The sequence below is a fragment of the Pelodiscus sinensis genome, chromosome 7 (genome assembly GCF_049634645.1).
Source record: "Pelodiscus sinensis isolate JC-2024 chromosome 7, ASM4963464v1, whole genome shotgun sequence".
Lineage (NCBI taxonomy): Eukaryota > Metazoa > Chordata > Testudines > Trionychidae > Pelodiscus > Pelodiscus sinensis.
Window position 1 is genome coordinate 61,912,862 of NC_134717.1, and position 24,449 is coordinate 61,937,310.

The 24,449-nt window shown below is 41.3% G+C and overlaps 1 protein-coding gene across 50 annotated transcripts in view; it reads right to left on the reverse strand.

The window, feature by feature from the left end:
- The window catches only part of LRRFIP1 (LRR binding FLII interacting protein 1), a 164,043-nt gene that overhangs the window by 136,441 nt on the left and 3,153 nt on the right, over positions 1 to 24,449 (reverse strand). The window contains exon 1 of one of the 50 annotated variants that reach the window (XM_075933992.1): positions 15,936 to 19,091. The exons of 48 other annotated variants lie outside the window; for them this stretch is intronic. The gene's annotated coding sequence lies outside the window, so the exon portion shown is untranslated. Of the gene's footprint in view, positions 1 to 15,935; positions 19,092 to 24,449 lie in introns of those variants that run through there. One more of the 50 variants, XM_075933984.1, reaches the window with a different exon arrangement.

A 24,449-nucleotide genomic window follows, 5' to 3' on the forward strand; every position in this document is an offset into this window, starting at 1 on the left:
CTCACATGTTTTATCAAAACTTGTGTCCTAAATGAAGGGAATCAGCAGCACCTACTTAAGGACCAGATAAAAATCAGTAACTTGTATGGGGCAGTAGAAAAAGCTCAGTGTTGCACAGCATAATCCATGAAGGCTTAACCCTTCATGCATACTTGATTTCATTTGAAAATCAAGTCCCACAGCTTCCATTCCAAGCTGCAGAGCTAGGGAACATGTTTTAACAAAACTTCCCATAAGGAAGTATAAGGTTCAGAGGGTAGCCGAGTTAGTCTATACAGGTGACTGAAAAAATTAGGAGTAAGGGTTCTTTCAAAAAAGGGTTTTTTCCCCTAAAGAACCCTGTCTAGACTGCGCTTTCACTTTTGAAAAACCCTTTTTTGAAAAAGCGTTCGGACACAAATATGCAAATGAAGTATGGGATATTTAAATCTGTGCTTCATTTGCACTTTTGATTTGCCTCATTTACATTCCTCTTTCGAAAGAGGAATGTAGTCTACACATAGCCTATCTATACTGTTATAAAGTTCTACATGCCCTGCCCACATTGTAGGTACAGGTACACCAATATTAAGATACTTGATCCCTGGATAAAAATTCCCATATAATTGTGTTCATATGATGAGTTGATCTGGTATAACTATTTTGGTAAACAATCACCCTTCCCGCAAATGAAATAATTTTACTGATTCAAGAACTGCCTATTGGGCCCAAGGGAGCAGCAGCATACCTGGGTAAAGTCATCTGAGAAACAAATGCTACCTGGAGTTTTCATAGAGCCTCACCTGGGTAGAACTGGAATTATTTTAATGTACAAAGAACGAAGAAATACTTGACCAAAGCACACATACATATACATACCTGTGCTTTTTGCTCTACCATCAATAATTGAAATTTAACTTGCTTTAGTAATTTAAAAAATAATACATTTAAAACTGGACCTATTTCTAGGATCAGCTCTGTGCTGGATGGCAGACAAATGTGACTTGTGGGTAGGAGCCATGGGAAAAAAACTGGTTCTCAGATCTGCCCAAAATGTTAAGGCCCAACCTGGTTGTAGTGCCCAAAAATCACTGATGTGTGTAAGAGACCTACAGCATGACCACTGAAGGCCCAGATGGGCTAACTCAGGCTTGCACGGCAATAAAACCGCTTTGTAGATTTTTTTTTCTTGCTTTGTAGATGTCTGGGCTCATCCTGGAGCCCAGTTCCAAGGCTTTGTAAAGGGAGTGAATCTCAGCGCCTAAGCTCCATCCCAAACGGCCCAGGCTCTGCAAGACTGAGTCCACTGACCCAGGCTCTGAACTTGATGCCATGGGATTTTTGTAGACAGCCACTGACACCCATCGAACACACAGCATGGACAGTGGAAGTGCAAGATCTATCCTCTCCTCTGCAAGTAAACAATTGTAACATGAAGGTACCAAGAGAGACCATCCCCAAGTTTAAAAGTTTAGTTCAATCTCCCTATCTATGAAGTTCTTGAACTCCCTGCAACTATCAACGGGTGCCAATTGTAACGGCATTTCATTCCTAATGTAGACAAGCAACCAATTCATTCCACATAGGACATGGAATAACCACATGGTGATGACTAAGTAACTACTAACCAGACTTGAATCATACTAGTGAAGTAGAGGTGAAAGCCTGCATATTGCATTACCAGTCCCTGAGCTAGTCTCGTCCACTATACCATTGTAAGTTATTAAAACCATTCAGGTAACTATAATCTACACATTTAGGTTTATATTATCTAAGCATCCTCTGTTTCAAAACAGCAGATGTCAAAGTTGCAGTCTCAGAAGGGGTGAGAAGAATACAAAAAAATCCATCTAAAATATCCACTTTGCATGCACCTTCTTACTGAATAGGGTTTCTGAAGAAATATTTCTTCAGCAGTTTTGCTGCATTAACTATAGCTGATAAAAGTAAACACATATTGGATATGCTTCCATCTTTTTTAGCTTTATCTAAAATTCTGATATTTTGGATACACAGAATAGTTACTATTTAAGAGGTCCTGACTCAGTGTCTAAGCTTGAACAAATGTTTGTTTTAATCTAATTTGGTAGAAAGAAAGAAGGTATTTTCCATTTGCTGTGATATTTATAAGTTATTTTTGGTACAGTGTTATGTTTCTGGATATATTCTCATCTAAACACAGGAATAAGCGGGCAAGCAAGCCACTCCACACAGCACGGTGTTGTGTGTCAAACCCTGTTCTTGAGTAGACTCCAACATGATCAGCTAAAATTGAATGAAAATTAACACTGCACCTGCATTAGGGAACCAATCAAGTTTAGATTTGGCTTAGCTAACATGACGTAGGTAAGTCTAGTCTAAATATGATCTTCAAGTCGAGCCAAGGCTAATGAAAGCGGGGGTGGAAGGAAGATGAGGACTCCTGCAAACTGCTACTGGAATTAGTTCAATTAGTGTTCCCTTCCTGAACATTTTGATCCTTTTTCAATTTAGCCTTCTCTGGTGGACACACAAAAGTAGCAAGAACCAGCCTTGGAGGTCACCCACTAGTATACTTGAATGAGGAAAAAACTGAAACTGGAGACTTAGAAGAGCAAACTCTAGACTGACGAGAAATTCTGCATGTTGAATAGTTATGATCCTACCTGCCTGTGAGAAGGAAAAGCCCAACATCTGACAGGCTGAACAACAACAACAAAATTTCACAGACTGCAAAATATTGATACAAGTGTCAATCCCTTTGCAAGAGACTGGTGCATAAAAGGGAGACTAATACCCCACCTTTTTTATTCAAATCCTCTCTCTACAAACAGTTCATAACAGTTTTCCAAAGATAATATCAAGATAGAAATCTGCATCATTTTGATACCAGACTTTTATCTGGTCATATAGCATGTGAAGTCTGAACTATGTTGCAGATGCTTTTGGAACACAGGCCTGCCTTCTGTTGTGTACTGCACCACATTGTGCAAATTAAGTGTTCATTAAAATTATTACAGGCCAAAACACAAACATTTCTCAGGATAGCAGAGGCCTGCAGCTGTTGAACAGCTCAGCCATCTCTGCTCATAGATACAGCATGTAATGGAAGCCTTCCTTATTTGTCCATCTCACGTTCACAGAATGAGTACTGGGAAATATCCTCCATGACTTCTTGCATATGTGGAATACAGTAGAAAACATTAGGTTGAAAGCAGGAAGGGTTTCAAATAAAATTAGGGTTGCCAGGTGTCTGGTTTTGAATCGGACAGTCCAGTATTTGAGCTTTCTGTTCGGAAAACAAATTTAGAAAATATAGATGTCTGGTATTTTCTAAAAAACATGTAATGTAGATTGTGATGTAATGTCAAGCATGTCCGGTATTTTTGTTGAAACCATCTGGCAACCCTAAATAAGAGTGTGACAGTTCACCACGGTTAACCCCAGCAAACTGCTGTTGTTATATTGCCTGTACCTGTGGAGGTGCAGGTAAATCGCAGCTCCCACTGGCCAGGAACGGTGATCCACTGCCAACAGGAGCTGCGATCCTCCAATACTTGTGGAGGCACAGGTAAATATGGTGATGTGGGGGCCAACCAGGGCGGACCGGATCTGGCCCACCCCTGCTTCACAGAATATGCAAGATTTCTGTCTAATTCTGTTATGACTATGTCAAAAACCCAAATTTCATTTGGGGAGCATATTCAAATTAGCCAGTCCTTCTGTGATAGTATCTTTTCAGAAAGGGGAAGATTTTCTGTTTGTCCATGTGATTTAGAGTCTGGCTAAAGAAGGCTGTACATATGCAGAGGGAGAAAAAAGATTAAATGGAAGGTTGGTTTTAGAAAAAGCCATTCAACATGTGGATCACTAGAAGTTCTTGAAAAAGGATGCAACTGTCAGCTGTATGATCCCTCCTGCTGTGAAGTGTGTAAAAGTAGCACCACAGGCAGAGTCTTATTGCTCATTAAATGTAAAGGATTCCCAAACCAAGCTAAACCATGACCAAATCTTACTTTTCCAGAAGTCAATGCAACAAAACAAAGCTTGGTAATTTTTACACAGTTTGAGACTTTCCACTCCTACTTCTAAATCTTTGATTTAAATCCCCTTTATTTTCGTACACATTTGAACCTCATTTGGGATTTTTTTCTTCGGCTGTTAGAAACTGTAGTTTTGATAAAAGCATAATTCTCCTTCTCTGACAATGTGAGCAACAGCAAGTCCAAAAGGGGAGTGAGGAGCAATCAAGTTTCTAAAACATCCAAGAATGAATACAATGTAATCTAACATGGGAGGGGAATCGACCGTTTGGTTGGGAAGGGGGGTTTACATCTATCGGTGGGTAAAATATTTTATTTCTGATTCTGCCCTTAAGAAGTTACTAGTATCATTTCCATACTCATTTATAATAATTAGAAAGAGATTTCAGATTCATTTAAGAGTGTGTTATATGAAGGATAACAGCAATAAACTTTTACCACTGTGACCTTTTACTAACATGAATGGTTGGTCATTTATTTTGTAGCCAACTTAGGGAAAAAAACAACAAATTGTCTTGCAGATGAAGGTGAGGGAATGAAGACCACAGAGAAATAAGGTGGATCAGTGCACTATCCTATCACTTATGAAGAGAAGCATCCAAATTGGGGGGGGGGGAATTAAAATACACTTTGGTGATCTCCTCCAAGAATCTATTAGTCTCCCCCACAAATTTACCATATTATAGCAAAAGTGAATTTTAATACCAAAACACAATTTAAGGGGAAGAGCTGGATGCAGGGGCTAGATGGCAGAGAAACTTGCACAAAACTTGATCAAACTACGACTGATTAATGGTCAGTGCTATTTCTATCTCACTTTTAGGTACATAAGGAGGGCCATACTAGGTCATATCAAAGATCTATCTAGCCCAGTATCCTGTCTTCCAACAGTAACCAATGCCAGGTGCCCCAGGAGGAAGGATCAGAACAGGCAAGTGAACAGTTCCTTGTTAACTCTGTCAAAAGCTGGGAATGAGTAAGGGACACCATCTCAGCCCACAAGGTGATGGCAAAGCAGGGAAGTTTCTTTTCCTCCTCTCATCTATTAACAAAAACACTCTCTCAGAGGATGGGATCTAGTCTAAAAATCTTGAAAGACCTAATGACCACAATCAGTTCTATTTGCTAATAAAACACATGTGCTTCCTTTGTTTAATAAACCAGTTTAAAATGCAAAATTTGATAATTTTTTCTGATATTTCCAGGATATTTAAGGCAGTTCTAGTGATAAAATTAAAATGCAATTAGAGCATTTTAATTTCCATCCACATAAAGCAGAATATAAATTAAAAGCAAAATAAAGAAAAGCATCATTTGACAAAAATTAAAAATCTCAAAAGTCAACTGAGCTATTTAATTGCTTAAATAACAATAAAAGACAGCGAAATCAAGGACTAGCAGAGACAGGACATCCATTACATTACACTGCAGACTTAAATGTGTACATCTACTGTAGCTTATGACCTATTGGTAATAATTCTGCATTGAAGGAATTTTTTGCCTACACACACAAAATTATCTCAACTTTGGATTCCTTAATATTAAATAGAAAGTGGCAGTAAGATTTTAGCACTACAAGAACATCCTCCACATAGCTATTAGGAAAATATAAATGAAATACAAATGTTTACATATCACATTTGATAGAAGATTCTGTCAAGATGTCTTTAAATACTTGTTTACATGATGCTTACAATTTATATGGATGGCTGAAAGCATTTCTGGCATTATACATCCAGAACAGCTTCATTCTGTCTCAGAAAAGTTCTACACCATTCCAACAACAAGACTTGGAAGACTTATCTTTTCAAAACAAAAAAGGACAAAACTGAAAATAAATGCCTTCCTGAGCTTAGTGCAGGTGTAAACAGAAACAATAGGTTTCCAGGTTTAGTAATTATGATTAGTCAAAATTATAGATGCTACATTAAATATCCTTACACAAGTACAATGGACACAGATATTTTTCTAAACATGCATCATTGAGTAGAGTACCAGTTGGCTGATTTTTAGACTGAGGTATGATTTTTGAAAGCATTTGCATACTGGACTGTTGACTTTGCTGAATTCATAACATATGTTAAGCTATTTATCATTGTAAAACACCAAATAGAAAAAAGCAGAAGATAGTGAAGTTTTAGGCATACTGATCATTACTTCCATTATGGAATTTAGACATGCAGTGCCTAAATTAAAAGGTATTTAGAACAAAAGTATTCTGGAAAAAACGTGTACAGGTTGAACCTCTCTAGTTCAGCATACTCTGGTCTGGCAACATATGCGGTCCAGCATGATTTTAGCTAGTTGGATGTCCATTTATGATGGGTATGACCAAGCTTCAGAGCCATCAGTCCTAGGTTTCAGTGTTGTGTTGTTAGTTAGCCCTAATTTACCCCTAAATGTCTTTTAAGAGCCCAGTAAGCAGTGGAAGTGCTGGGAATGCTGCTAGACAATATTGTCCTCCTGTAGTTCAACAAATTTCATGCTTCAGCACCAGTCAGGTCCCGAGAGACATGGACTAGAGCAGGGGTGAGCAATAATTATTTGCCGGGGACCACTTCAAAAATTTCATAACTTTTTGAAGTGGCCCCAGGCTGCACTGGAAGGGGCGGGGCCTCAAGTGAAAGGGGCGGGGCTGGGATATTTCCCTGCTTGCCCACTCAAAGATCGTGATTGGTCTAGGGGTGGAAGATTGCCTTTGTCTCTCCCCATCCTCCCCCCGAGGTTCCCCTAGGCATCCGTGTGCCTGGTGGTGGGAGGAGACTTTGCACAGTGCTTGGGGACAGGGGAGCACACAAAGTCTCCTCCCGCCCTGCCAGGAGCCACACGCTTCTGGCAGAGCGGAGGAAACTTCAAGCACTTCACCCCACCCCCAGGCCCTAATTAACCTGCGAGTGGGGAAGCGGCAGGGCCTCCACAGGCCGGATCAACGTGCCAGGCGGGCCAAATTTGGCCCACGGAGGCCCTTTTGCATGCCCCCCCCCCAAACTAGAGAGATTCAACCTGTACAGTATACAAAAGGAAATTATTCCACATACTGTTTTTTCATCCCCTCCTCCCACTTTTACACTTCTAATGGGCAAGGGTGCCATTAAGTGTAAATCAGCACCTAAACATATTTTGAAAAGGTTACTGTCAACATTTTGCAGATGCTTTGAACTATACAAGTTTCCCTATGAATGGGCAAAGCTGCCTTTTTATTCGCCATGAAGAACTTCCAGTATTCCCAATGGAGTTGAACCTGTTGCATAAAATCTGAACTCTTATAGAAATGTTCTACACCTTTCCAACAACTATTTACAAAAAACTCCACAATATCTGAATTATATACTGAAACGTGTTCTAAAATTATCTTTCCTAAAGATTATTAAAAATACCTAAAAACCCATCCTGTTGATGGCACAACTGAGACTGGAAAGGTGTCACTATTCAGAGGTAAACTGGCAGTTCAAGGAAATATTGGCAAAACTGAGCTCTGATTTTAGTATAACTATGACAGGAAATGGATACAGCTCTACAAACACAGCATGTTGAATATCTAATATTTACAGACCTGTATTACACTATATATTAAATTAAGTTCAATGGCATTTAGCACAAACTCAACTTAAAATATTTAAGCACCTTAAATACATCTCTGAAATCTTTTTTTGATTAAAAAAATCAAAATGAAAATAAGTTCATTGGTATTTTTGTCACACTAATTCCATTCATCATTAGCTTCTTACCTGCAAGGTAGACACCTACCTGGTTAACAGATGAGAACTATAACTGATGAGTGCTGCTCCACAGCCCATTCATACGCTGACATTTTCTTAACATTGTAGAGGTTTATTCATTGCAAGGCAAGACATCCAAAAGATACAGACTTCTAATCATAGTCTATGCAAAGACGGCATCTTGTAGTGACTCAAAGAACAATGAATAACCCAGACTGTTAAGCCAACCCCCAGAATTGCTTAAGAAATGATTGGACAGCTTTTGTGTGGGGGTGGGATAGGATTACTGTATCCAAATTGGGACTGAGCTTCAATGGATTAACTGATCTATCTTCTTTCAAAAGAGTTCCTTAAGTTTTAACCCTAGCTGAGAAATGAGCTCAGTTTATAAAAAAAAAAAAAAAATCTATTGTGCCTCAGATATACAAAAAACTAAAACTATTTTCATTCGTGGGGGAAAATGGCAATTTCCATTTATAATAAATTGCAGTTGTGTATCCAGGACCTTTGCCATATTCTTCCAGTTAATAAAATTATATTACACTCCAAACACCTAGAAAAGAGCCTTTTTCTAATTGGCCTCTTCCTCAGTGCATCTACTGATCCTACAGTCCATGGTTTGTTATGTCACAACTGCATCCGCCCTGATTGTGAGGCTGATCACTCAGATTTGGCAATAGTGAAATCTGATATGAGGAGCAGCTGATTTATAAATAAGAGCTGAACCTTCATTTTAGTTATGGGCATTAGAAGATTATTGGGGTATTCCTTGAGTAAATTTCAGTCTCATGCCCTTGTCAAGGCTAAAAAGGATTGATCTGGATTACCAATCTAGAAATAAGCACTACATATCCCAAAAATATGCTGAATTAGAAAATCTTGACTGCTGCCATTGTTTCGTGCTAGCATTCCTAATGTATCTTCTTCCCCCAAACATCTTACAAATGTTCTACTTAACAGATTTATACAAGTTTTTCCCATTGAGAGGTATTTCGGTAAACGTTCACATATATACAGTAAACTTCCAATAATCCGGCACCTTTAGGACCCAGACATGCCAGAGTACCAGAAGGGGAGGTATGAGGGGTCTGAGGTGCGGGGGGTCAGCGGGAAGCTGCGCAGTGTGGGAGAGGGCGGCACTGCGGGACAAACCCGGCAGCACCCCAGCTGCTCTGCCCCGGCTGACCAGCTGCTGACTTGGGGAAGCCAAGGACAGAGCAGCTCCAATTGTCTGGCTGGCCGGAGCACTTCCGGGTTCCAGTTGGTGCCAGACTATCAGGAATGCCGGACCACTGGATGCCAGACAATTGGAGTTTTACTGTAGATAGAGATTCTCATTCTGTTCCCAATGAATCAAATGGTAAGGCTTCCTGAGCATCTTTGAAAGTCCCACCATGAATATTTCAGGTTGGTTGCATTCTTTTGAAGTATATGTGAAGTGTTCTAAAATGTTCCGAAGTTTATAACTCCTGTAGACTTAAAGTACAATGGGATAGGTGTACAACCGCTGTTTTTACATAAAGATTTGTCTGGGGAAAACATCTTTAGGCACAACAGCCTTCTTGAATAGCATGGTCTTTTGCAGAGAGGGGCCTAACAAACAGGCCATACCTTTTGGGCTGCCCTGTCAGCCAATGGACCAGGTCTGTTATGATAGGAGCTATCACTAGGTAATCCAGGTGCCTGAAACAGGCTGCTAACGCAGGAGCCTGAGGCACTGTGTAGTTAATAAAAGAACCAGGCAAGGCAGAAAAGGCCCCCTCTCTTTCACCTTTTACTACAAAATCCCACTCTCTTCTTCTAACCCGTCTCTGTGGTTACTGGCACAGGTTAGTTATCTGTGGCCTGAAATTATGTTTTGGGTTTCACAAAACATGTATGCAGATAAGTCCTATGGTCCGAATCATCTGGACTGAAGCAATCATGGGTCAGTGTAGTAGGTGATGTGAGAACTTTGACAAAAGTGTGACTTTCATCAGGCTCAAATCCACTGCACAAGCTCTTGTGGACTTTATAGAATAGTGAAATTAATTTACAAAGGCTCCTTGGGACTTTGCAGTTCGTTGGCATGGATACTGGAAAGATTTATAGGTCAGCTGGTGCAAGGTACTTCGAGGACTTTGTACTACACAAATTGACAGCCTCTTTGTTTGCTGAATTGGCACAGTTTTATATTTGTTTCACAGAATTTTGGACAGAATGTACTGTAAGTAAGGGCATCAGGCCTGGGTTTTAAACAACCAGTTTTGAGTCCCAGGAAAGTGACGCTCCACAATTGACCATGAAGAAGGGGGAAGAGTAAGTATGGGGAGGCTATTGCATTCCTACTTTTCCATTATTGCCAGAAATGGTCTCAAACAGAATTAATAGTTGTAGACACATGGCTGAATTTTCAGGTGTCTGTGTCCATTCTCAGTAGCTTTTGCCATTTGCCAGGACCATCTGAAGACTGAAGTACACATGGGCAAGACAGAAGACAGTTTAACAGCATTCAGCATCCCCTCAAATTATTTAAAAGAGAAGCTGTACTTCAGTTTTATCCCACTTGATCTTTTATATGCTAAATTGGTAGACAATAAGAGGCTCTTGAACCCAGCTATCCTCCTCCTGAGGACAAACTTATTTACAACTGTAGTCCATTTGTTCTGAAAGCAACATATAGATGTGCCCCCAACAAGCAAAACACTTTTTTTTTTTGGCTCTGACATACTGACTGGTATTTTAGTAGAATTATTTATGAACATGCCAAAACAAATATTACTACAAAAACCACGAGACCAGTTACAATATTGCTGTTTCCTACAGAAACCAAGCTTACCCATTAGCATCCATACATTACCATGGTATTTCCTAGAATCCTAGGATTCCTTTGCAGTTCTCATTAAGGTTAGGTCATTTCACTGAATCAATGTACTCATTCTACTTCACAAGGGAATTAATTTCATATTTAATGAACAACAGGCTAGCGTGACCTCTGGGTGTCAAAGTGTCCCAAAAGCCCATGTCAATTTTCAACAGACTCTGATTCAGCATATTTTGCAGTATTTAACCTCTTCGGTGCTGAAAAATGCACTCAACAAAACAAAGAAACCAAGGCCTGCTTATGCTTACGTCATGTTTTATACAAGAGAACCTATATTCTATTGAAAATAGCTTAAGAGAGACACAAAATTATACAGCATGGTACACTTAAAGAGACCATGCACATTTGGACCAAAACTTAAAATTTTATGAAAGCATATATGAAACCAAAGATCAAAAGAAAGAATTCAGTTATTCTTAACCAAAACAATTTGAATCAACTTTTTCTCTGACGCATTTGTAAACCAAACACAAAAGATCTGAAACCTCAAAGTAACAGTGACTAAAGACAAATGTGAAGGATTTCAAGTGTACTGCTGAAGGCTTAAGAGTATTTGCAGTGTACTTAAGGTGTGTTTGTTTTCAATACATTATTTTAAAGGAGTAAATGATATGAAGCGTCCGTCTGCTATGTACATTAGACAAACGTCTCAGATACTTCGCCAAAGGATCAATGCCCACAAAACAGATATTAGACAGGATCACAAAGAAAAAACAGTTTCTTGCCATTTCAACCAGAAAGGACACTGTCTCAACGACCTAATTACATGCATCCTACGCCAGAAGATTTTCAACTCTGCACTTGAAAGGGAATCCTCTGAACTGTCATTCATGCTCAAATTCGACACTCTCCGTGGGGGGCTGAACAAAGACCCCAACTACCTTACCCATTACAAAGATAGCTTCCCCAATTATCACCTCTAATACCATTAGCTCACAGACATCTCCCTTTCCCCACCTCTAATATCATTAACTCACAGACATTTACCTTCCTCCCCCCCCCCACATCCCCCTTCTGTTCTGAAATATGATTTATCCTTTTCATGTGTGTTCATTTTTTTAAATTGTATCCTTTGGTATATATGGTTGTGACTATTTTCTTCCACTATTTGATCTGAGGAAATGGGTCTGGCCCACGAAAGCTCATCATCTAATAAACCATCTTGTTAGTCTTTAAAGTGCTACATAGTCCTGTATTTTGATTATAATGAGAACAGAGTTTGAGGAAACCAAAAGTCATTTGTGTGTATATCCATATAGGCAAGGTAATTTACTCCAATTAACATGCAATGCAAACGTTAGGACAGCTCAAAAGAAACATAATTATTGGTTCTAACATAACCATCATTTTCACATTTCCAGTGACAATGAGCACTGCCCTACCTAATTGCTAAGTAAGCAAGGAATAGAAACATACAAGTGGAAATGCACTTGGTAATTTTGGTTAACCAAGAGGCTCTGATTACTTGTACAGAAATGTACAATACAAAAATAAAATGCTCAGAGAAGCTGCTCAGCGACCAGGAAAGCACCTTAGAGCTTAGGGAGAATGTTAACAAAAACTGCAATACTAGAGAAAATGTAGGTCTCCATTCTAGACATACAGGCTACGTCTACACTGGCCCCTTTTCCGGAAGGGGCATGTTAATTTCACCTATCGTAGTAGGGAAATCCGCGGGGGATTTAAATATCCCCCGCGGCATTTAAATAAAAATGTCCGCCGCTTTTTTCCAGCTTTTAAAAAAGCTGGAAAAGAGCGTCTACACTGGCCCCGATCCTCCGGAAAAAGCACCCTTTTCCGGAGGCTCTTATTCAAAGTAGGAATAAGAGCCTCCGGAAAAGGGCGCTTTTTCCGGAGGATCGGGGCCAGTGTAGACGCTCTTTTCCGGCTTTTTTAAAAGCTGGAAAAAAGCGGCAGACATTTTTATTTAAATGCCGCGGGGGATATTTAAATCCCCCGCGGATTTCCCTACTACGATAGGTGAAATTAACATGCCCCTTCGGGAAAAGGGGCCAGTGTAGACGAGCCCACAGTGGTTTGCACAGAAGGAACAAGAGACCGGCAACAGAGGAAGGGCTCAAGAAGATACAAGTGAGCAATATGGGCACAGATTCTGGATGACCTTCTGTTGGCCACAGACAGCAGGAAATCCTTTATTTTATTGGAGCTCACCATAGAGCATGAAGTGGTGACTCCCTTCACATGCATAGCACCAATAAGCTAAAATGATGAAATGGGACAATCCTCTCTCAGGCCGCACTTAAAGAACATGATGGGAGAGTACATGTCAATATCAAGAGTTCAGATCAATGATCCATTTATCCCAGTATCCTGTCCTAGCTTCTGTCAGAGCCAGAAACCCAGAGCATGGGTCACATCCTTGACCATATGGCTAATAGCCACTGATGTATCTATACTCCGTGGACTTACACAACTTGTTTTCAACCCAATTACACTTTTAGTCTTCACAACAACCCATAGCAACAAGTCCCACACGCTGACTGTGCACTGTGTGGAGAAATAGCTTTAAGTTCTATTGCAAGAACCTTTTGTGCAGCAATTAGCTCGAATACTAAATAGCATCATTAACTCTCAAAATTAGAACTAGTTACTTACCTATACTAATATCAGAATTTTAGAGGTGATTTTTGGTGATAAAAAGCCAACAGACTAGCCATTCTAAACATTTCTGACAATAAAACTCAGTCACTGAGTTGTAAACAAACTTTGTCTTTAAAACAAAGTAGTTTTTATCTTTCCATAACAAAGAAATAAAACTTCCAATCCTGCTCAAGTTTTCCATGACAATACTGGGTTAAGAACAAATTAAAAGTTATGAGGATCTGAAAACAGAGTTCCATCATAATCCTAACTGGGAGAGTCTGATGTAGAATGCCTAATATAACAATACAGCATCATTGCATTGACAATTTTGGGTTGAAAGTAGTAATGCAAAGATGAGTGACAGTCCAAATTACGGATGTTAAATATCGGTTAATTGAATAGTCGATTAATCTCATGAATTCTTATTGGTTACTTGACTATTCTATAGTGCCCGGGGGTGGGGTCAGTAGCCAGTGCACTCCGGCCCCACTCCCGAGAAGCTCCCTGCAACATGGGTTGCCAGGCGGGAGCTGATCCACAAGGGGAGCCAATTTAAAAACTAGCTTCCTTTGCAGACTAACTGCCTTTTGCCCTGTGCTGCTGCCTCTGATACAGAGGCAGCAGTGCAGGGTGGCAGCAGCCCCTGTCCAGGGGAAGTCTGAGCTCTCGGACCTGGCACAAGCCGCCTAATACACTTTAAATGCAGAGCTGCAGCAGGGGTAGGTTCTGGACCCATTGGAAGCCAGGACTGAGCCGGGCTGCTGACCAGCCTCCTAAAAAATTTACTGGTGCCGGGGGGGGGGGGGGGGGGGGAAGAATTCCTGTAGTCTATACCATTAAACTATAAGCTTTTGCTTATTGGTTAATCAGTTAATTGACTACACTATTACATCCCTAGTCCAAATGTTTGCCGTTGGTCAAATGTGCTGTGGCTAAACATTTATCTCTGAGAACACCATTTAATCAAAGAGATAAAACACTGACAACAAGCAAGCGAGTACTGGTTGTTGAAGAGCTATCACTTTCCAAGACATTCAAGTCTAGATATTCCCAGCAATGTTAGTAACCATCATTCTAGATCAGTGTTTCTCAACGTGGTCCATGAAACCACGTTGAGATACCGGTTAACAGGCTGCGACAGTTTGTTTATTTACTGGCGTTGTGGCTCCTATTGACTCCGTTTTGCAGTTTGCAGCCAGGGGGAGCCACGGGAAGCAGCAACCCACTGCAGCTCCCCTTCGCTGCAAATGGTGAAACAGAACCAAAAGGAGCTGCAAGGCTCCATGGCCGTGGCACTGGTAAATAAACAAACTGGAGCAGACAGTTAACAGGTTTCTCTAAGTGGTTTTGCAGACAAGTTTGGAAACAACATACTAGATGTTCCTTTCCTCTATAATGGGTAATCATCCTGCTGCACATAAGAGAAAGGAAAACAAACAACTAACTTTTGAGGTCAAAAGCGATGAGTAGTCCTGTGGCACAGAGACTAACAAAATATATTTATAGTATAATTATCATATCATATCATGTGTTAGTCTAAGGTGGCACTGGACTATTCTTTGTTTTTAAAGTTACAAACTAATAAGGCTACCCCTCTGAGACCACTGAGATCAAACTGTCTTGTGCACCAATTCCTACTCACCATTTGTTCCATCAAGACAAGTAGTAGGATTCTCCAAGTTGTGCCTAATTTCCGATCATCTGTATGTCACTCATTTGCATTTCCAATAAGCTGCTAGTGTTGAGTATGTCTTCTAAAACAGTTATTACAATTTTAAAATGCATCCAATCACATTTGTGAAATGGCTCTGGAACTGAACTCTGGAAACCAAGTTCTCTGAAAGGCTGACAATGATGTCAGACAATCTAAGTGGTTAGGTCATCTAGTCCATTCTCCTGCCAATGCAGCGTTGTTTTCTATACTATGTATTTCCACTCTTTGACCATTTTAGTTTTGATTAACAAAACGTTCACAACGTATTTGGAAGACAGCCTGACAAATGTTTTTTCCTGATATCTCATGCTTTCCTCTGCGTAATTTCATCTATTCACTCCTAGCGCTCTCTGGGTCACTAATTCATCTACTCCTAGAAATTTTCATCTTTCAAATGCCCATAGTTAATTTCATTTTACCATGCAAAATATGTTTTAAGTTTTCTGAAGGTCCTGCACCATTTAGTGCTTTCTTTGAATTCCCTGCAATCAATATTGGCCATTATATTAGCACTGATGTTCCCTATTCCCACACATTTCAATAAGTATGGATTATAATAATGCACCAAGGAAGTGGGTGATATTGCTCAGGCTTCCGTCTTGCAAAACTCCTCTTACAATTATTTTCAAGAAGTGTTCCATTTCTCCTGGTTTAGTACTTACATTCTAGAATACATACCTATTATTTTTCACCTTTAGTCAGAAGAATCATACATCTCTTATCCTACATTTTAAATAAAATAGCAAACACAAACCAACCTCTTGTGAGAAAAAACTTGTGAATTACTTTTATAAAGCACACTTCCCTTATCACTATGACAACATGACTGACATCCAACCTTAGACATCATTTTTTCTGTGTCTGTCAAGACTAAAATGAGCCATTCATGCCTATGGACTTGAGTCAGATATTAAATGCATCAGATGAAGTCAGAAATATGTAGCTCTCCAAGCTGGAATGCCAGTGCAACTATCCAATTATTTCCCCTCCTAAGCTAGACATGCAAATGCAAGTGCTAAGAGCATTAAAGTTACCTCATGACAGTTGAAGATAATATTTTCTCTCTTCTATCCAAGGTGAGGAATAAGGTTCATCTTCCCCACAAAGGTGGTCTAAGTGTAGAAATGAGGGAACAGCTGGTATTTCACAGCAGCTATTTTAAGCTTTGGTTACTGAATGTCTGTGTTCATCCGACTGACGTATTGTGTGCCTGGCAGCTTGCTGCTGGGCATGGTGACCTGACTGTACCCCATTAAGGACAAATGTTTCTCTTGTTGCAGGCCTACTGCAAAAGGTATCTGATCTTTATTTCAGTGGTTAGATCATCCCAGTAGCACTTGAAAGCACTCTTCTGATTCCCAATTTTATCAAACAACCAATTGAGAACATTATTTCTCTAGAGTAGGACAGACAAAAGTTGCGGAGTAAGCATTGAGTCCTACAGTTAAATACCACCTGGGCTTGCAAAGGTTCAAGCATGCCTTTCTGTGTGCTTTCAATTCTTACACAAGTCTCTTGCTGGACTGAAATAGGATCCAGGGTTCCAAAACAGCTGTTTCCTCTGCCAGTCATAGAACAGCTGAGCAGGATTCAGGCCAGAAGTGTACACAAAACAGGTTATTCGAAAACGCAATATGCATGTGAGGTGGATTATAGTTTAGAAGACCATCTATTTAATTCTGATTCTTTGGATTTTAGGGTTTTGCCTCGATTCTAAAACTTCAGAATGCTTTGAGTATTTCCTCAGAAAGAAGATGGGGAGTGTCCACAAAAATCAGTGCTTCTCATTGGCTATATAGATACAATACGTTAGAAGAGATAGGGAGTTCACCTTTACTCCATGAACTATTAACCTTTTAACAACAGGAACACTTCTCACTATGCTATGGCAACTACAGATTCCTCTTTGTGGGCCTAGTCCTTGCACCAAAGTCACTGCCAACTGGGTTGAATTAGTTTAGGATCAAGCCAACATGGGCTACAAATATAGCTTCCATAATGTTCTCCTTTACTCTAGACCTGCTTTCCCTCTGATAAATGTTGCGCTATGATGCACAAAATGCGCTCTACATACAGGTTATGCTAAAATTGCCAGAAAGCGGGTGGGCAATGTGATAAAAAGTCAATATAGTTTTGCTAGGTGTAGTGTAAGCCGATTGCAAATATTAATACAAAAACAAACAACTGATTCTATGATGGCTCTGGCTGACAGATGGAGTGGATAAAATATTTATATAGTGCTCAACAGAATTTCAGGTTTCCACAAGGCTCATGCCAGATTTTAATCAAAAAGATTTCCTGGACAGCTAACAAGGCACACAACTCCTCCTTTGGAGCCAATGTCATTATAGAGAACTGTCTGGTTTGCCCCATTTCTGTCACTCAAATCACTTATATTTTTATATGTATGAATAAAGAGTTGGCTTCCTCCAAACACACTGAATGTTGTGAATTATATACAATAGTTCATACCTAAAGAAAATTATCTGAACACATGAGTTCAAAGCACTTTATCCACTCTAATGAAGTTTCAACCACCTTGCAAGAAGCATTACAGTGTACATTTTGCAACTGGATCAGTGTCAGAGAGGTTAAGTGACTGGTCCAAGAACACAACCCTTGAATCTTAGCTCTCAGTTCCACCATAAAACCACTCTACCTCATTAAAGAGACTGGTTTTGAAAAAAAAGCAAGCTGACTAATCAGAATCTTGCAATGAAGCACACCATAGGTAAGTATGCAGGTTACAAACTATTGACTGGATGTGCTCAGTCTTAGGAATAAATACCATTTATTGATGTCCAATTAGCATTTGCAGGTCATCCAAATTTTTGTGTAATAATTTTACAGGGAATCATTTATTTCCCAGTGGTTCCAAGCTTTTTTATACCGTGGACTGGCAAACCCCTTCACAAACTTTCTATGGACTGGCAACATTTTATTTGCATATTTTCATATTCATTATACATATAATGAAAGGCAATATTTTATTTGCATAATCTACCTAGCCCTAACCCAGTCCCTTTCTCTCCAGAACCTAACACGCTTTGACCCCCCACCTCTATGCCCTTTGACTCCTACAGCCCATGCCAACAGCCTTTTGCCCCATGACCCCACCACACACTCACCCAAAACACTTTTGCCCTTTGACCCTACACACATACTCCCCAGAGCAAGGCTGCCCCCTCTAGGGAGCAAGGCTGTTACTGCCACACGGACGGAGGAGCGACCATTGGCAGCATGCATGCACGCTCCCTCCTAGGGATGTAAGCAACTATTTGCTTATCGGGTGGTAGAGTAGGAACTCAACTAGTTGCTTCCCCCCTTTACTGCCTCTACCAGAGTAATGTCTAGAGTAATTATCCCTGTGGTAATTGTGCTCCTGAGAGTGGCCTGCATGCCCCTGCAGAAAGTCAGAGCGGGGGTCTCCACATGCTGCCCTTGCCTGCAGACAGCACTCCTGCAGCTCCCATTCATTAGTAATGGAGAACAGTGGCCAGTAGAAGCTGTGGAGTTAGTGCCTGTAGATGAGGGGCAGGACATGGAGCCACTGCTGTACATGGAGTGGTGAGAGAGGCAGCAAGGGGCGGGAGCACAAGCCAGTGCTGTGGGGAGCATAAAAGCCAATTCCCCCCCACCCCCAATACCATCTTGCCAGGGGACAAGGCGTGGCAGGGAAACAGCATGAGCGGAGATTGGAACAGTCCCACTCGCGCCAGCCCTACTGCTGCTCCTCTCCCTTTGGAATGTACAAGAGCCACAGGCAGCTCTTGTACATTTCAAAGGAAGAGGCACAGTCAGGAACCAGTGCCAGCAGGGACTGCTTTGCTCCCTGCTGCCTCTCTCCCTTTCAAAGATACACGAGCCAGGGGCAGCTCTTGTGCACTTCAAAGAGAGAGGAGCAGTGGGATAGTGTGCTCGCCTTATCAACTAATCAAGGGTAAAGGTAGATGGGGAAGCACAGAGCTCAGACAGGCCGCCATCTTACCTGGGTGGAAGGGAGGAAAGCGTTTCCTGCTCTGCTGCTTCCTGCCGATGCCTCAGCCTCAGGGCTGCCGGCGGGCAAAATCAGCCACCATGGCTGCCCGAGCTGAGCTGCCGTGAACAGCCAGATTCAGCTCTGGCAGCCGACCCAGCCCAGCAGCCAGGAGTTCGCAGGCCAACACTGGTCTGCAGACCAGTGGTTGGGAACCACTAGACTAACTGATAAGTCTCGGCTTAACAGTCGACTACCCGTTGCCTCTATATCAAGCAGGCACCAGTGCTGGGAGGAGCCAGCTTAAAAGCCGGTTCCCCACCACCTTCTTCATGCTGGTGCCTCTATCACAGCCTCTGTCCACAGAGAGCTCGGGACTCCCTGCAGACAGGGGCTGCTGTCACCACACGCTGCTGCCTTTATATCAGAGGCAGCAGTGTGAGGCAGCAAGCAACCAGTCTACACGGGGAGCTGGTTTTTAATCTGGCTCCCCTCACTGACTGGCTCCTGCCTGGCATCTCAGAGCAGGGTGGCAGGGGGCTCTCCACGAGTGAGGCCAGACTGCACTGGCTGCTGGCTCTGCACTCAAACTATAGAATAGTCGACTGACCGCTAAAAATTCATGTGGTTAGTCGATTACTCTATTACCCGATCGCTAATACCCCTAGCTGGCATTCAAAAAGTGTGATGGACTTTTCTAGAGAACTTAAAAATAGCAAGTTATGGTCTTGTTTGTGTATCCAAGTTAAGCAAATACACAAGATTAATATATAGTCCTGTAGCAGAACTACTTCATTTAGTCATCTGACATGAATTCCTTGCTACATTTACAATAGGTTGGACCTCCCTGGTCCAGAACACTCAGGGCCTGACTGGTCCCAGATGAGGGATTTTTCTGGATCAGGGGAGGTCATTTCTACTGCTAGCCCTACCCTACCCTGTCCCTCCCAGGCTTCCTAACTCCCCCACAGACCAACTGAGCTGACTGCCGGCTCCCAGACCCTGCAGCCCAACTGAGCCCCTTGCCAGCTTCTCCACACCCCCCTGCAACCCAGCTGAGCCAGACATTACCCCCCCACACACACACGCGCACACACAGCGCCAAGCTTCTATCTCTCCCCTCCCCCCAACAGCAAGCCGGGACACTCTGCTCCTGGGACATCCGTAGTCCAGATGTTGCCAGACCAGGGAGTTCTGGTTTACAGAGGTGCAACCCGTAGACTCCTCTATATCCATTTAATGTCATTAATGGCTAATAAAAACAGCAGAGGGGAAGCGACCAAGAGAAAAGTATACCTGAAGAGTGCGTTCAAGTGCAGTTCACCAAACTGTCAGTCTCATCTGCACTGCACAGGGAAATATACAACCAGGTCCCACAAAAATGTCATAAGTGACCGTATTAATCTTAAAGCTCTGGACACAGGATTCCATTGTGCAAGCCCTCACATTTCTGGCCAGATTGGCAGAGTACTCATGGATTTCTGAACAGACAGATTTTACTAAACACTGCTGGAATGTATTCCTAAAGGGGAATCATAATCTAACAGTCTCCACTGACCTAAACACAGAATTATTTCTAGCGTCATCACTGGTCTATGACAGAATTTGAAAGAGAAGCCTGTCATTGATCAGCTTTCCACTCATCCTTAAGCACTGATTCAATCAAAGAGAAATAGTTTTGATGATGGAGAGATAAGTACAAACACAACAAAATCCTCAGTGGAGGACATCTTTCTGTTTATTAAAATTCAGGGTAGCATATGATTTTTTTTAACCTGGAAAGTTTTTGCGAATATACAAGTTTACAATTAATTTAATTCATAAATTGATTAAATTGGTAGAAAAAATTACATCAGATTAGTGACATTTTATTATTCCCTCCCATTCTCTCATGCATTGTATCTGTCCAAGCTGATAAGGCTAAACTTTTTTCACACTGTTGGAAGTATTACGGTAGACAGTCTGCAAACATTCCAACCACCACAAATAACCCTGGTGGTCAAAATGTCTGCAGCTGGTCTATGCTAGTGCTTCTATGCTGAGAAAACAGCTAAAAATCCCCAGTATGGAGACTGCTCCAGAGAACAAAATGTCAATATTGAGTACATACAAACCTGTCATTACAATTTCTTTCACTTACACAATTTCCTTTCATTGGTTCATAGTTGCTTCCTCCTAAAATTGCTCTCTCATATCCTGTAGACTGGAGGTGAGAAACGCCACTCTTCAGCTTCCCTTGTTCACAAACTGCTCTGAGTTTTCTACTGCATATATTTCACTAGGAAAAGGAGTTATAGTCTACAAACGCACCAAAAACAGGACAACATTTCCCATTTTGGAAGCTTATACCTCCTGATTCTCAAAGTGTATCTAACTGCAGAGTCAGATAATTTCTGCAAAAGCATCATATTTGGGGGGGAAAAGACAGCACTGTTGATTTTCAAAGTGTTACAGCTGCAGTCTTGAGACAGTACCTGAGAAGATTCAAAGTAGGCAGAACTTCATATTGGAAAGAAAGTAGAAAATTCAAAGAACAAAATGCATGAATTCTGAGTTTGACTCTCAGAGCCTCAGCAGCACAGGAATGACCAAAGACTGGAATTCCTTATACACAATGACCTAAGACTAGATTCCTTATACACAATCTGAAGATGACAAAACAACAGACTCTACAGAATAATTTACCATCTCCTTTGGCCACAAGGTAACAACAGAGAGGGATGATGGTTGAAAGGAAGTAAAAAAGCTTGTAGACTCTGTTACGCACAATGAGGAAAAAAAAAGATCAGAAACCATAAATGTCTCAGAACTCTGTCAAAACACCAGAGAGTGACTGAAGAGAGGCTGGAGCAGCTGTCATGAACACTATCGCCCATCTTAACACCAGCTTTCTAGCTATCCTTGTTATTACAGAAAAGAATGAATGGATGCTATAAAATGTTTAGACAAATTAATCCCACAAGTTATAGATAGATGTTAGTCACTTCCAGAATGCATGTACGATATTAATGTGACAAACATGTTAAAAACCTCTATAGCAGTGGTCACCAACCAGTAGATTGAGATCTACCAGTAGATCCTGGAGCCTCTGGCAGGTGATCTTGACTAGTTTGGCCAGGAAGCTATCAAGCGCTGGCACTTCAGTTGCCCCTCAACCCAGTGTCATGCTGCTCCTGCCCTCTGCATTGGAGATTCCCCGTTTGCCTCCTGCTTGCTGTGCAGGGCATGGGAGAGAGTAAAGAGGGGGTGCTGATGCCAGGGTGTCCCTCCCCCCACTTCTGTACCCTATCTCGACAGAGAGAGAAAGGGATGGAGGGAGCATGGCAATGCAAATCTGTCACTCTCATACACTGTATGTGTGTCTGTCATTCTCACAAACACACACTGTCCTTAACTCTCCTCTCCTGACCCACCCAACACATTCGTGGGGGGTTGTTGTTACTTTTACTGCTTGCAAAGTGGGTTAGTTTTGGGTTTTGACTGGTCTGTGCATTTCATCATTTTCATTTCTCTCTTACGCTTAAATGTAATTCTTTGCATAGTGAGTTCTATAATGCCAAACCAGTTGTGGCTGAAATAATTATCCCAATCGTCATTGCTGCTCCTGGACGTGGCTGGCATGTTCCTGCAGCCCCTGAGAAAGGCAGAGCAGGAGATCTCTACATGCTGCCCTTGTGATCTAGTGGTTAAAGAGGACGGAGACCACTGCTCTATAGCATAGAAACAGAACACTATAAAAACCCAAATACAGCATAACAAATGTATTTACTCTACCCGAGTGGAGGACAAGGCAATAAAAATAAAGAATTATGACAGTTAAACTATCCAACTCACAAGACTGAAACCAAATAGTACAGGCAGTTAAAAATAATATGAAAAAACTCAACTTTCCACATCTCAATCCTATGGCCCAGGGGGAAAGTTGGGAGATAAGCATGATTACAGAGTTTCATTTGAAGGGGTATGTCCTTTATCCAGCTAAATTCCAGATAACACCGGAACCATACGGTTTGCCTTTGAGATAGGGAAGCAGTATACAACTTTGTGGGCAAAGCTAAAACTGGGATAGGAACATGTAATAGAAAGCAGAGACATGAAAGACTGTCAAATTATAAATGAAGTCTATGCACTACAATAGTATATAGGATAAGTCACATACAACTGGGAATAAGTGTCAACTTTTTTTAAATGACATTTTTACATGCAGGAAACCAATTTAGCAAATTCCTTAAACATGCCTTTGAATTCTGTGGGATTATTTGTGATTAAACTTAATGAGACTACTCAAAGACTTCAAGACAAACACATGCTTAATATCATGCAGAACCAGGGCCTATGACCCTGAATCATTACAGCCAATCTGAGCTTTTGCCATCAGCTTCAGTAAGCATCACATCAAGGTCTTTATTACCCTTTTCTTTTTCGCCAAAGGGCTTATAATATTGATTTGCACTTTAAGTTGTTTACGCTGCTTTGACAGTTGACAATATTTGTTTAGATGCTTGTTGACACAAATACGTGCACAGAAGTTATTTAAGTATCTATTTTATATGTTAGAATCCATGAAAATCGTTAAATGTTCACACAAGTAAAACCACTGTTATCAATACACTGGTGCAGAATAAGTTTTCAGTAAACTGAAAATTAGCTTAATTTTACTCTCTAAATCTTGCCTATGTTCTGACATTTTTATGTATTTCAATAAAGAGAAAGGACACACATTTTTTTGTTCAGACATTAATGCTGATCTCACAATTAGTAGGCATTCCAGTAGTTTTACTGGTCCTGAGTAGAGAAAGACTTCAGTACTGGTTGACACAAACAAGGCCGGATTAAGGGGGGGGGGGCTAGCCGGGCAGCTGCCCGGGGCGCCAACCTACGGGGGGCGCCTGATGGCAGCTGTAAGGGGCGCCACTCGCCCGGCTGCGTGGCGCCCCTTAGAGCTGCCATCAGGCTCCGTGCGCCTGGGAGCCACGCAGTGCCAGATGGCAGCTCTATGGGAAGCCGTGCACCAGAGGGCGGGGCTGTGCACGCGCCGTGCGCCCGGGGACGGGGCCAGTGATGCATCAAGCGCCTGCTGCCCGAGGCACAGGAATGACTCGAGCCGGCCCTGGACACAAGTAATGTTTCTCCTATATATAAACACTTTTAGATACTGTTGGCTTAAGTTCGGCCCCAAAACCATAAATGGATCAACACCCTTGATGTTAATGCAACTTTTCTGGTTTTCATTTTATAAATTTGGTCTGTGATATCAGGTCTCTTCCTAAAGCAGACAACTTTGTTAAAATTATTATGCCTCTAATCTCTCAGGACACAATCTTGCAAAGTTAGGGAATTAATATCTAACAACTGTACATGCATAAAATATTACTATGTTGTTCTATGAAGTGCACTTAATGTATACCTTGGAATGCTATCAAAAAGCCACCAATGGAATGCACTATATTTAGAAAAGAAATTCGGGTTCCAAAAGTCAGGATATATCTGGCCAATAGAAATAAGTAACTGGTGTGAGCAAAATACATAATGTATATGATTGGGGTGCCTGTGGCCCTCCAAAATAGAATTC